At 31.6% G+C, this 15,915-nt stretch overlaps 1 protein-coding gene across 4 annotated transcripts in view; it reads right to left on the minus strand.

Annotated features, from left to right (window-relative positions):
* LOC123681649 (uncharacterized PE-PGRS family protein PE_PGRS54-like) overlaps positions 1-10,121 on the minus strand; it is a 48,790-nt gene extending 38,669 nt beyond the window's left edge. For all 4 annotated transcript variants that reach the window (XM_045619875.1, XM_045619874.1, XM_045619876.1 and 1 more), the window contains exon 1: positions 9,930-10,121. The gene's annotated coding sequence lies outside the window, so the exon portion shown is untranslated. The remainder of the gene's footprint in view (positions 1-9,929) is intronic.
* Between the last annotated feature and the right edge of the window lie 5,794 nt (positions 10,122-15,915).

A 15,915-nucleotide genomic window follows, 5' to 3' on the forward strand; every position in this document is an offset into this window, starting at 1 on the left:
TTGTACTTCCAATTCATGATATTTCACTTTGAGCCACGGTTGAGTAAGTCATCCTCTTGAACAGGAGATTTTAAATGGAATTCTAGGAAGACGATAACATCGATCAATATTAATTTCAGTCAGTGAACAATGTTATTTTTTCATGCTTCGTACTCGATAAATATAGATTTCAAAACGCCGTGAGAACCTTCGATACGAATTCTCATTTTTTTTTTATACTATATCAGCCTTTTCGATTCGCAACATGCAAATCAGCTTTCAATGAGGAAGAAGTCCATGATTGTTACAGTACAAAGGGTATTTTTTTTTTGACAAAGTGTGAATAATTGTGAATTGTCTTTGTTGGGATATACGACAAAGAAAGGAGCAACAAATTAGGTTCTATATACCATTCAACTTTTCAAGGATATATTTTGATTTTTTTGAAGAATAAGTCCATTGAGTCCGTTCTCTCATTAACAATCGTATATGATGGAAAAAATGAAAGAAATAGAAATTTTTTTGATAAGTTTTAAAATTCGAAAAAAAGCACCGACTTACATTAGGAGCATTTAAGCGCTCGTCATTCAAGCGTGGTTTAAGAGGGGTTCTCCAATAGAAATGAGTCAATTCAGAATGGTTATAATGGCAATACTGTGTTTTATTTTTGACATTTATTTTATCAATAGAATAGGTGAAGGTATCAGTCACAAGGAACTATTTATGTATAATTTATTCAGCAGCAACGTTTCGGGAAATTTATTCCCTTCCTCAGGCTTGTGAATAAGAAGAAACGTTGCTGCTGAATAAATTATACATAAATAGTTCCTTGTGACTGATACCTTCACCTATTCTTTTGATATTAGGAACGATAAGTGCTTTTATTTATTTTATCATTTGTGTTGAGTACTTTTTTCCATTTAAGTATGGAAAAATATATATACAAATCTTTCTCTAGAAATATTTGAAATTGTTGAATTATTTTATCGAAATCTGGGCCCATTTGTGAGTATGTATACTGAGATAAATTTAAAAAGAATTTATGGACGACATTATTTAGCGAAAAGTGAGTCGATTGAACTTAGAAGATTAAACTTCAGCTAACTAAAATACTTCATCAATTATCAATTTATCAATTTGTAAATGTTGAAAAAATCTAACTGTGATAAATCTGGAGACCTTGGTGGCCACCGAATATTAATTATCTGAAGTTCACAGATTATTATAGACAGGCATTTGGTTGATTTACCGTGAGAAACTGATATTTTTGATGATTTTTATAGTTTGCTAGGAAATTTATATATCATGTTATATATTTTTGAAAAGAAAAAATTGAGCGATTTTATTTGTTATGGAAATTGTTATGGTTAAAATGTAATGCCACAAGATTATCTTGCGGATGAATAAAATTCATGTCAATCGAATAATCCATCGTTGTTTAATTGCAATTTAAAGTTCTATAGCTCTAAAAAAACCTTTATTAGGTATTGACTGATTTTATTTTCAATCATTAAATGAAATAAAAATCCATTAATGAATCCCAAAAAACGCTGAATTTTTCAATATCAGTACGGAATCTCTTATTGGAAAATGATTTATCAGCTTTCTATTTACTCCAGTGTCCTGTTCTGCCAAAATACCAAACTTTATCTCTCCGAAATCGATAAATATTCCACAGCAAGATAAATATCAGCTATCCTAATGGAAATCATCAACTATCGACGTATAATAATATCATCGCCAATACAAATTCCCCGAAGTGTTAAAAATAAAATTGATTCAGATCGAACCATTAGCATAGAATTATAATAAACATGGAAGATTGCTTAGGTGCGCCTATCTTTGACCGTTGTTTGTGCAGATCTGAACTCCTCCAGTCCTCTGACCAGTCCCACTCTGAATCACCGAATACAAGTTCTTATACATTTTGTCCAACAATAAAAAAAAAATAAAGTCATCAGTGTTGAAGACCAGTGTCGTTATAACGGGAGTAAAGAAATAGGTGGATAACCCTGACTTTGAACGGTTCATTTTCACGGAGGCATTTAATTTTGTTGACTGACACTTCGGTTCTACGGATTTTGGGGAAAAATGAATAAAAAAACTGGATTTTTGGCACAGTTAGGTTTTATCGCTGTTCTGTACGGGGCTTATCGAATTTTCTGCATTTTTTGTATTTACAGGAGCGTTCTTGTTTGTTGTTTTGTAGCGTATAGGTGATTTACATTAATTTTATGGCGTGTAAATGTTGGATTAGGTAATATTTTGTTAACTATTATTTTTGTGATGAGCTGACCGATGATAGAAGTTCGTATGCATTTAATGTGCTTGATATACACATAATGAAGTTGAAGAACCTACGAACTGGTTAATTACGCTAATATAAAAAAAAAACATTAACGGAATATGAAATTTTTAAATCATGACAAGAAATCTGATTTGAATGTTACCTAAGTCTTAAAAATTTAACAGCCCATCTTTCAGACAAGATAAGAAAGCATTTGTAATTCTCTGACTTCTTTTAACACTATTTCGATTGTCTCAACCAAACAGACAAATTTTTTTCGAGCAGATTATTTACTCTACGATATCAAGCAAAAATCAAGGAACTAAATGAAGAAAAAAAATTCTCGAAAAAAATGTTAACAATTTCCATATCTTTGTGCGATCTTCAGAGCATATTATCCATTATTTTGAAATAATCTCGAACATTGTGGTTCGAAGAATACTAAGAGAAATATTACTATTCCTACGATTGTGCACAAATTTAGGTTCACTTTTCTGCATACCGTGCGGACAAACTCATTGATGTCCATCTGAGTTAAGTCAAGCTTTATCATACCAAGTAATAGTTATTTATAATACAAGTGCAGAAGGCATTGATATTCTTCCACGAGTTCAAAATTCAAAAACAAGCCACGAAGTGGCGAGTTTTGGAATGAACGAATGGTAGAATGAGCCTTCTGTACGAGTATTATACATTATTTTCTCTAATTCATTGCATTTTCATTGAAATTAATGAAATATTTCCATAAATATAATTTAGTGATTTTTGCATTGAAAAATGTTGGTTGGCAGAACTGATTTCTTTAAGGCAATTTGATGAATTGACAGATAAAGCCGTAGCGGAATGTTCGGAGTGCCAACATAGAATAATAAAATATAACCATGAAAACTGTGCGTTTCTGATATATTCTCGCACGATTTTGTTCTACAAGATGTGGAAGAATGAACGGAATAACCACAGAATTAGAGAATAGTATTTTCTCTAATTCTGTGGTTATTCCGTTCATTCTTCCACATCTTGTAGAACAAAATTTGCGAGAATATGTCAGAAACGCACAGGCTTTATCTGTCAATTCATCAATTCGCCTCAACGAAATCAGTTCTGCCAACCAACATTTTTCAATGCAAAAATCACTCAATGATATTTATGGAAATATTTCATTAATTTCAATAAGAATGAAATGAATTAGAGAAAATAATGTATAATACTCGTACAGAAGGCTCATTCTACCACTCGTTCATTCCAAAACTCGCCACTTCGTGGCTCGTTTTTGAATTTTGAACTCGTGGAAGAATATCAATGCCTTCTGCACTTGTATTATAAATAACTATTCTAAAACAAGTTGTAGAATTGGCTCCCATTCCAACACGAATGCGAAAATCGAAAACGAGCGTTGAAGGAGCGAGTTTTCGAGCGTATGAGTGTTGGAATTTCCTTCTGCAACGAGTATTAGACGATATTTTCTCTATTTCAGTCGAGTTTTGTGAAATATTGTCGAAATTCAATGAAAAATTCAGATTATACATCCTAGTGACTTTTGTATTGTATCTTGGCAGTTGGTGTGACTGTTAAGAAAATTGACAGATTACGGAATTTGTATTTGAATCGTACGTTTCGAATTTTGAAATAATTTATAATTAAATTCGTAAATTTTGTCTGATGAAATCGATTTAGCACCACCAGAATTAAGAGAAATTGCGAATAATGTTGCAAATCGATTCACTATGTCCAAATCATATTATATTGACAATTGACGTGTGTTCAAATTTGAAAGTCAGTGTAGACAACCACAAAACGAAAATATATCTGAAAACAAGGCTATAATGAGTTCATTACATTATTGTTTTTAGTGTTGTAATAAACTCATTACGATACTGAAATAGAGAAACTACCATTCGGAATTAATTCAATTTACAAGCACCATGAACTGAATGAACCTTTTTCAAGCCGTATTATCGAATGCTCTTCTATGTAGTCAGACTTCATCAAGCCTTAGGTACTTTAAACTAACCAATAAATGAATTACCGAATCACTAATCAATTTGCAAAATATCAGTATTTGTTCTTTTGTTATAAATAACACTCCACTCAATAAGTCCCATACCTAACCACTATACAAACATTTCTTCTACGCTCCTCTAATTTTTCAATACATTTTCTGCAGACAGATAAGTCTTTGTTTTTGAAAAGGCTACAATCTCAGCAATCACTTCTACGTTAGAGCCAAATTTCTTTCCCTAAGCATTCTTTTGAGGTAAGCAAAAGGTCGGTAATCACTGGGGGTCAGCTCTAGATATTGAGCTGGATAGTCAAGAAGTTAAAATCGATTTATGACCAATAGCATTGTCTTGTTGAAAGACATTTTTTTTGCATTTGAGGACTTTTTTTCTTAATTTCTGCACTTAATCAACTTTATATAATATTCACTGTTGATCGTTTCATTTTTGTCAAGATAGTCAATGAACAATATACCATGCATGTCCCAAAATACGGCTACCATAACCTTTCCAGCTGATGTTTGACAATTTTGTTGTTTTGGACAGTGGTTTTCACTCAGCTGACGCTGTCTTCAACTAAAAAGTATAGTGATAAATCCATGTTTCATCCACTGTCATATATCGACGCCAAAAATCCTTTTTATTCCATTCAAACACCTCCAAATAGAGTTCAGAATCGATGATGCATTGTTGCTCTCGATCAGCAGTGGATGGTGATGCAAAATAGTGAATGCCTTCTGATATCTTCAACTGCACTGTTATCTTAGGTAACTTCAATTTACGATCGCCAAAAACCATTTCTTGGACTTTTTTTTTATGTTTTCATCTACCGAATTCGAGCGACTAGAATATTCTTCGACCAAATTTAAGGTCAGTCTGAATAACACTTAAGTATCGAAACACTGCATTGCTTGCACAGTATTTTCTCACATAAAAAACTGCGTGTTATCATTCAACGAAACTCGTTTATATCTATTTTTCAAACATCAAATGTAGAACTCAATCTTCATCCAGATCCAACGTTCCATAATTTGGACAAGGATCTTATTGAGTGACCTGCTATTATGTACAAATAATAATTTCATTTTTATTTATGTGGTATTGGAAAATAAGGGGGTAGGTAATTCATCGACAATTTCAAAATATCATTATTCTGAAAAATTCGTATTGAAATGAAAACTAGAAACAAAACCATAGGAATTGAAATGCAGCGTGTTTCCTGGTCTAACTATCACCATAATCTACAACATTGTTCAAATGTACAATAATTTGCATTTGAGCAGTATTCGATACATGTCAGTAGTCAGTAATAGATTCCTTGATCTCGATTTCAAACAAAGAACTTTATTTCGCGTATTCAAGATTTTTTCACCAATTCAGTTTGAAAGATGCGATGGAACAATATTCGAGTTGAAAACTATTTGAATATGTACTGTAACTGATTCAGCCGGTCATAACGAAAATGATAAGATTGAAAAAGTTTTACTTAAATATCATCAATGATTGCACTGTAAGGAAATCTATGTCAAGAATGAATGGTGAACCATAAAGAAGTCCTATGTGTTCATCATTTGACCATCTGGTGGTGATAAATTTGATGATAAATGAATTATCAATTATTATTGAATGTATACAAATTGATAGTATAGTGCTAGACATAATTGATTTTATTATTGATTTATCTTCTCATGTTCAATGAATTTATATGAGTCAGCTGATATCATGCCATTTTGAGGTTTGAAGGACGATTTTATTTTTCAAAGAAAACAATAGGTAGAAGGATCCATCGAACCTAGGTAGAGCATTTCCTCAATATCAACATTATACATATTTCATTTATCCAATGGGGATGGAGAATTAAATTTTCTTGACAGTTTTTCTTATATTATCTTGATTGAAGAAGTTATAATGTAATACTTTTTCAAGCTATTACTTGAACTATATTAAAGACACACACGAAAATTACAAAAAACGAGAACGACGTGATGACAGGAGCTTGTTTCGCGTTTATGTAATTTTTTCAAATTTCCAATGGACTTTCAAACCGTTATGTACCAATCAATTTATGGACTTAACCTGCTTTACCTTAATTTGGGAGATATTGAAAAAATGAATTTTCTTACTACGCATTTTTTTATTCGTCCTGAGTAATCCTGTCTTGATTTTCAACTGGAGACAACCAAACTTTCTTCCAAACTATCATAATAGATTACGCATTTGAAAAAAATAAACGCATGCATGGAAATTTCCCTTTCACTTTATTCCATTATACATCGTCACTAAATAGTGGAAGTTATTTATAATACAAGTGCAGAAGGTATTGATGAGTTCAAAATTAAAAAAAAAGCCACAGAGTGTTAGCATGAACCTTCTGTAGAAGTTATATACAGGGTGTATTTGAATAACACCGAAAAATGTGGGGGTGAGTCTATGATCAAAATTAAGGTGGGTATTTGGTAAAAAATTTTTTGAAAAACTTCCCCCTCCGAAGATTAACAAAAACATTTTCAACAAATATTTTGACTGTATTGTCGATATTCGACAGGTTCACTATTGTTTCATTTGTAAAAGTCTTAGCCTAGTAGAATCATAATTTGGTTGACTCTTGTTAAATGAAATGGTATTTGACATGAGCTTGCATTACATTTATGTTTTTCTCGTAAATGTTCAAGTTTTTGGAAAACTTCTAAAGATAAAAATGTAAATAAATTGAGCTTCCCAGCCATATTTAATGAAAGGAAAATTTTCATCCAAAAAAATTGTAACTCAAATATTTTAATGGTTGACTATTTCAACCCCTTCTAAGCATACTTCAGGGTTGAACAAATTCCGAAATGTGTAGTTTTATTGAAAAATAATATTTACCAAGTTTCGTGTCTTCTGTTCAATAAAACATGAAAACTACAAAAAAAAAACAATTTATTGTTGATCTTCAGAAAGGTATAACTTTTCTGGGGGGAGGTTTTTCGAAAAAGTTTATACCAAATACCTACCTTGATTTTCATCACAGAATCACCTCTCACATTTTTTCGGTGTTATTCAGATACACCCTGTATATTATTTTCCCTAATTCACTGAATTTCTATTGAAATTAATGGAATATTTTCATGAATATCGTTCAGTGATTTTTGCGTTGAAAAATGTAGGTAGGAAAAACTGTTTTCTGTATAACAAATTTGACAGATAAATCCTTGACAGGAGAGTTCCGAGTACCCACATTTAATAATAAAATATGACCATTGAATCTATGTGAAACTGTGATATTATCGCACGATTTTGTTCTACAAGGTATGGCAAAATGAACAGAATTACCTCAGTATTAGAGAAAAGGATTGAATTTGTTTATTTAGGATAAGATTGATTTTTCGTTTAAGAATGCTGATTGTTCAAGAAGAATAATGCATGTTCTTGCCATAAACTAGATACTCTACTTAAGTTTCGTCCTTGAATATTTTCAGATCTGGTTAGGTATCCACGTAAATAACCGGAAAAATCCGAAGAATTATATAAAACAGTCTATTCTCCATTAAATAATTTGATTTTCAAGGCGTTATCAGATCAGAAAAACTTATTTATACAATACATTTAACATTTCTTATTCCTTATGAAATCTTCCTAATTATACGATTCTCATGAAATATATCCCTTTGGAGGAAAATTGGTTTCGGTATTTTGCAACTAATTTGAAATTTGATTTTCCCAATAATTGGACAAACAAAATTAAATATATGTATATTTTCGGAATCATCTAGCTTATTTTGCCAATTCAAAAAAAAAAAAACAGTCTGGTGTTTACGCGGCTCCAACTCTTCATAAGTGACTCGAACCCAATCATTATAGACTATTCTAGGCTCAAAATTCAAATAAATTGTTTTTTTATGATTGTCAACAATGTTTCAAAGTGCTCAAGAAAAAAATCCAGTTGAGTTGAGAATTAAAAATATCGAAAAAACAATCTGTATTGAGTTTTTCAGAATCTCCTTGGAAATTTCGAAAGCATTTTAATTGAAATTTGGTAAAAAATTGTTTAATATTAATCTTCCTATAGCTGAAAAATTCTGCCCATAAAGTTTGAAAGGTTTTCAAATAAAAATTAAATTATTTCCCACGGTTTAAAAATGTTAACTGTGATGAGTTCGACATCGAGTAATGGTACGATGATTTTGAATACAATATTCATCCTTGAAAAGTTTTTTTGGTCCTGATAATTTTGGTTAAATTGAATTTTCTAGCATCATAACATTCATAATCCAATTGATACAGTTAAAATTTGATGAAGATTCAGTTGACGTGAACAATTTTCGATTATATTGAAAATTGTAGTTCATCTTCATTTTTGTATGTAAAGAATTTAAAAATAAATAAGACAATACGTTGGAATCATTATAGATTTTGAATATACCTAATAAGATTCATCCACTTACATTTAATGGAAAATGTATAATATTAATTGCTTAATTTTACCATGAAAGCGGTGAATAATTACTGACTTGGGATGTATAATAGTTGAATGCAAGATTGTAAATACATATTGAACTTGAACCTTGAAGGAGCATTTAAGTTTTTAAATCATAAGAAAATAGATATTACAAATTGATAATCTGAATGTGTCGAAGAAGACAAATTCTTCACGTACCTAAAAGTAGTGGACTTTGAATATAACTGCGATCTTTTTGGCTTTTTTGTGTTCGTGATGTTAGTAACTATTTGTAACACCAAAATTTTCGTTTGTACTCAAGGATACTGGTAAAAACATATCGAATTCTGCTGGGGTGCTAACTTCACGATTTTTTTCGAAAAACAGTTAATAATGATTTCAAAATGAATATTTTTTTAAGAAAAATCGAAAAGTATCGTTAGCACCCTAGCAGAAAACGATATTTTTTAGTAGTATCCTTGAGGTTCAAATGAAAATTTAGGTGTTAAAAATAGTTAGTAACGAATGCAAAAAAATCTTTATTTTCGAAAATGTGGGTGCGTACTTTACAGACACAGTTTTTTTCAACTTTGTACAGAAATTTAAAAAACATTGATTCAGTACATAAACATTCAAATTTCATTCATTCATCCCCATTTCGATTGATAATTCAAATGGAAGCAGAATGTAGACGTTTACCATGTTTGTTTAGTTTATAAATTTGGATGAATGTATCCGATATTAGTAACATTTTATGGGACATATAAAATTTCCTGAGAATTATAATGAAGAACTTTTGTGTTTTTTCTCTGATTTTTGGAAGAGCAAAATTGTTAGAAATATTGATGAGAATATTAATTTTAATAGGGTCCAATAGGGGATGTTCTAATAATTTTTGTTAAATTCACACTTCATCCGGAAGAATCTATAAAAGAAGGTAATAATTTCAACTAAATCTTTATTTATTTATTTTTTTTTTATATTCAAAATCAATTTCAGTTCATTGTATAGAGTGTTCTGATATTCTCATAAAAACTCAATTTTCGTGAAAGTTTGCATATTTCGTTTTTTTTTATTGAAATCAAGGCGAAAATGAAAATATTCTGAAAATGAAGTCCTCCAAACCATACTATAAGTTTTTGCAAACAAAAATTACAAAAAAAAAAATAAAAATCGGAGTACTAAAAAATTTTTTTTTCGTTTCAGGGGAATTACAAAAAAAAAAAACGAAAAATAGTTGAGTACTCACCCCCTAAGTTAAGGCTAAATCTCTTCTCCAACTGTTTCGGATCTGCTAGCAAAATTTTCACACGAAAATTCTCGCTGCAACCACTCTCCCTATTGCTGACTCTTCTCACTGTTACAAGAGCCTACCCTTCGCACTGAAAATTTTTTGGGCACCGTTTAGCTAAATGTCACGACGCTTCTTTTCGCATGACTTGGACGCCCAAAGGTGCTCGCTTTACTTATAATCCCCCACTCTGACCGTGAAACAATTCTTCAGATTCGCGAATTGAAGAGCCACCGAAGATGATACACCGCAATGGATGCATGCGTGTGACGTATTTGCGCCTGAAAATGGTACCATCCAAGACATTTTGTTCAGTTTTGCCGGAGCGGAAGGATCCGGCTGTGTCAATGTCGAGGTACCATCGTTGTCCTTAAAATTTCACCGAAGTACCGGAGTACCACGACTTTTTCATCATGTTTCCTTCAACGTTGTGGTTATTCCGATGTAAAAAAGTTCGTTACGCTAACTTTTCATTATTTAGGTAGTACTTATGTATATACCCAAGTACCACCTTGAGTACTGTAAGTAGTGAAAATCATTAGAAGAAAAAACCACCACTTTTTTATTCTCTCTCGTTGAAGTTCGTATTTTATTGATCAGGTAGTACCCTATGTAAGTACCAGAGTACCATTAGAGGAAATGAACTAGATCGCTTCCCTCAATATCGTTTACTACATCATGATTATTGAAGTACCAAATATTACATAAGTTCGCTTCTTTCAATCGAATATTAGTTATGTACGACTGAATTTCAAATAAAAGAAATTATTATTGAAATATCTCTATGTGAGTACCAGAGTACTATTAGTGGAAATTGACTAGATCCTTCAATATTGTTCTCCATAAAGTGACTATTGAAGGACTAGATGTTCAGTAATTGGCTTCTTGGATATTGAATACCAGGGATTTTTACTGAAATATCTCCAGGAAACTTGGTACTGCTATCGGATAAATATGCATTCAAATATCTAACAAGAGTACTGAGGTACAAATGTTTGTTTAAATTTGATTTTTATTGAGATGTACCTGCAGGGTTCCCTTCAACTTCAGTGAGATATTTCCAGAATACGTTTGCTACCAGATTAATGTTAATTTGGAATACTATGACTTTTCTTTGGGAATATCAAAACTGAATCTTCACCTCACCTAAAGATGTAATGGTATCATTAAACATGAAATAATTGTTCTGAAAATAATTTCTATAAAATAAAAAATTTTGACGAATATTCTATTATCGTTTTGCAAATTTATCTTAACACGAAAAGCCTTCAGATTATGAAGGAAGTGTTTTCCTCTCTTTTTCGAAATAAACTGTAAATTTTTCATTATAATGCATAATTTTGGCCATTTTGAAATTTGTTTTCAAAATGGATTTCAAAATTTGATCTTCTGATTTTCACTTTTCAATCTTCAATTAAATAATCGAATCACATAACGAAATTCGTACTCTTAGCATTTAATGGCGACAAGGATTCACTTCACAAGTTCTGATACCGATTTTCATCAGAGTAATCTTTGGAAAAAAAATTTATATTGACTGAAAGTTCTATAATTTTCGTTTTAAAAACATTGTCTTTTAGTAAGTAAACAATGTTTTTTACAATATCTCCAAAATTTTCCATTAATTATTGTGCAGTTGTTACTGATTTTTTTTAAATCTAGAAATATTCATATCATTATTATTATACTAAGGAAATGAATGTTTTTTTATTCAATTCTCGAAATATGATAAATTGTGCAATAGCCATAGATTTTATAATAACTTTTCTAATCTGTTATGATCAGACGTGGGTATAGGTGCTTCTCTGTTTGATGATGAAAAAGGGGGTGATTCCATGTCCTTGTTTTTTTTTAGCCCTTTTCTGCTTAGTTAAAACCACTTCAATTTTTTTCTTAAAAACCAAAAAACTCACAAAAATGGATTTGAGCTAACATTCTATACGAGCGAGAAGGCATTCAAAAATTATTTTGGTGGTGTTCCTCTATAATTCCAAGTGGTGAAAAATCCACCCCTCAAACTTGTTTTGCTTGCTTTTTTTTTATTTTACAATAAAAAAAAATCTTGAATAGACTGATCCATTTTTAATGAATAAGGTCTTTTGTACTTTTTTGCTAAAATTCACGGTTTTTGAGAAAAAAATTATCAGCAGATAATATGCCTGAGTTTTGTAGGCTGGAATTATTTTTGACTTGAAATTTATCCAATAGACGTATGCCAAAACGATATTTTCATTTAGAACTGAAATAAATATAAAATAAATGTAACAAAAAAAAACAATTTCAACTTTTCACAAAATTAAAACTACTTTTCAGGCGCCATCTTTAGGGGGCTGTAACGCCTGTAATTAAGCAGGGGGAGGCTCAAAAAAAGTTTATAGGAAGAACCTCTATACATCGTGTATTTTGAGAGAAATCAATGAATATTTATTTCATTGTATAAAAGAAGGTAAGTATACCTTTAACGATGGAAAACGATATCAGCCAAATGGCCGCCACGGTTTAGGTTGCATCACCATATCCTTTGAATTTTCCATGATCAATTTGACATTTGCGGCTCGATACCTTTATGAATTTCATCTTTAAGGTTTTGAAGAGATGGTGGAAAATTGGCATATACCTCATCTTTCTCTTATCCTCAAATAATTCATTCTAAAGGTGTTGAATCACAAGATATCAGTGGCCAATTGTGATCACCTCTCCGAGAAATAACATTTTTCACGAGAAATTGCAAGTGTTTTGTTGCTTCTGTGGCAGGTAGAGTGTTCTTGTTGAAAATAAACGTCATCCACATCAATATCTTCCAATTCCGATGTTGTTTGTGGAATGCCTAGTTCCCAAGATCGACGAGGAATCGATAAATCTGGATTTTCGTCAACACTTCGAGCTCCAGCAGCAATGTTCTCAATTGTGCTTGAGTGACGCACACGGTTACGATTCTTCACATCACTTACTTTTCCGCCAGTTCATAATTCCTGACTTGAAGGTGCTTCACTGCAACCCAAAGGTACTTTAGTTTTGTGAAGTGTTTTTGTAGTACTTAAATTCTAATCATTTCAATGGATTTTCGAAGCGTTTATCTTTCCAGAGCTCGATCATCAGTATTAGCGGAGATATAAATGTTTTTCGATATCGCAATTTTTCCAATTTTCGCTTATAACTCGAAAACAAAAGAAGGTGGCCAAAAATGAATACTACCCTTGTTAGTTTCTCAGAAAAAGAGACCGAGAATGGGGTATCAGAATTTGTCTATCTCCTCTGGTTTAAGGGTTGTAGTGCTAAAACATCGAAATTTGCCCACCCTGTACATAATAACTGAGTTTTGAGAATTTATTGATTAAACTGGGCCTCATTGTAATAACTAATTTTTCGATATGTAATAAAATAAGAAGAAAAATCATGAATCAAAATTCATTTATTATATCTTTCTGTTTCATTTTCACTCATAAGAATTGCGATTATACTAGAAAACGATAACGAACGAAGAAAAATAACATGCCTTAACAATATTGGGAACATATAAATTGACTAGGACCCCCTGTCGTGTTGTCCAATGTAAAAACGGTATTGAACTGCCAAATCATAAGCGATAGTAATATTTCACTCCGTCACTTCTGGTTATTCAATACATGAGTAAGGTTACCTTTACGAGAATTGAATTAGATCGTGTCTTTCCAGACAGTTTTGAATCATCATTTTTAAGGGAATTACTGACATATTATTTTGGAATATTTTGACATGAATTTTACTCTTTCTGAAGAATTCAAAAATCGAAAATAATTATAAAAAATAATAATAATTATAACGGGTGGCCCATATGAAACAATATAGCCTGATATTTCGTCCAGTATGAGTTTTTTCCGGAAAATGCCTAAACAGTCTTGTGATTGCGAAGAGCACCAAGATGGTCTGAACGAATTTTGAATGATATTCAATATTTTCTATCGAATTCTGTAAAATTGAATCTTATCAAGAATTCATTTATAAAAAACACTATGTTGTGTGTTCTTCTTTCATGATTTTATGCTGATGTATAATGGCATACAACAAAAGGGAATAATCGAATGCATGTATTAATTATTGAGCACTCGTTGCTTGAGAGAACGCTCTATAATTTCGTCAAAATGCCTGTAATTTTCGGATTTTGACGTCACGAAATGCTGCGAAGTTCCGAACAGCCAATATGTGATACCTACTATTTTTGCATGATCATTATCTCGTTGAAAAATGACATTTTTGTCGCCTGTTGTATTTTTGGTCTGCAATTATAGAATTTTGGTCTCAAACGATCAAATTCGAGTCACTTATAACGAATCCGTTGTCTAAGCCAATTCAAATAAAAATGTCAAATAACAAGTCAATGATTTGTGCGAAATTTCAAGTTGATCACATCATTAGAAAACTTGATTTTACAGATATCAGATATACCTACCTACTACAGAACGAAGTGAGTTGAGATTTACGAAGTAAATACAGAGAGATTCACCGCGATGGCCTATTAGACGTTTATGGAAAACTAATCATAATTTTGTGCCGAAAATTTGCACGTTGAAGTTTGAGACAACAATATTTCTTCCTAAATATTTTCAAACCTTTACAATTTTCGGTGACAACTTGGACAAACTGAAATTCATCAAAACTCAAGTTCAAATTACCCCCTAAATTATTTATTCTTTTAGTCAATTCGACGTATAAATATAGAAGAGTCCAATTTAGTTATCGAAACAGCTAATTTTGGCCTCTTTCTAAGTTTTCGGACGTCACAGACTCCTTCCACTCGGTTAGAAATTGCAGTTTATCAAGTTCATTCTAGATAATTATTAACGTTTTCATTTCAGGTAAAGGGTTTGCATAAGCAACTCCCACTCATTTCAAGCAGATCATGTCATTAGAATCAAAGAAACTTCAACCAGAATATCGAAAAAAAATTACCTTATATAGCCGCAACATATCTTACTGAATTCAAATTTTGCAGTTTAGTATAAAAAATCTTACTTTACTTGTTTTTCGCATCATTAGAACCATGGAAAATTTGAGCAGAACATCCATGGGTCAATTGCGCATTACTTTCAGACATCGCTGGGGTCTCAGGCGCAATTGGTATGTATGGTGCATGAAAAAATGAGCGTTCAACTATATCTTTCAGTACTTTTCTCATTTTTTTATAAATGTTTATCTTTGTCCTAAAGAATTATTTTCGAAGAAATGAAATATGTATGAGATTGTGAAGAGGAGGATTCATTTTGATATTGAAAAAAAACATCTAGAATATTTTAAGAGGAATTCGAATAAATTCATAAATTATATTTTTAAGGTCTTGGATCGATTGTGAAGGAATGGTAAAAAAAAATCTGAAAGTGTTAAATCGGTAGATCTCGCAGGCCAATTGTGATCACCTCTTCGAGAAATAACACGGATGGCAAAGTTTTCTTATAAGTTTGCGAATGTTGCTTGTGTGGCAAGTAGCGCCGTCCACTTCAATATCTTTCAATTTAATGCCCTTTATAGTCTTGTGGAATGCCTAATTTGTAAGATCGATGAGAAATCGGCAAACATGGATATTCGGGCTACATCAGCAATATTCTCAATTGTTCTTGAGCGACGCACGTAGTTTCGATTTTTGATTCGATTCAATACCTTATGCAAAGAGCTCAAATTTTTATGTCAGTTTTACTTTTGTCGGCTGAGAAGGGACTTTACTACGACCCAAAAGTGCTTCAATTTTTCGAACTGTGACTGCAAAATTTTCGCCATTTCGTAGTGAATTTAACAGTTTCAATGCGTTGTTGAAAGTGTTTCGTTCCATTTGAAGTAATGGCGTAGTTTCTTCTTAACAAATGTCAGAGGCTGATAGTTTTAAAAGTTACAGCTGCTCAAATAGCGGACTATTCAAAATGAAACTTCTTATTCGAAAACTTTTTAGAATGTTGACTTAAGGTTTTACTTT

Source organism: Harmonia axyridis, chromosome 6, assembly GCF_914767665.1.
Source record: "Harmonia axyridis chromosome 6, icHarAxyr1.1, whole genome shotgun sequence".
Classification (NCBI taxonomy): Eukaryota; Metazoa; Arthropoda; class Insecta; order Coleoptera; family Coccinellidae; genus Harmonia; species Harmonia axyridis.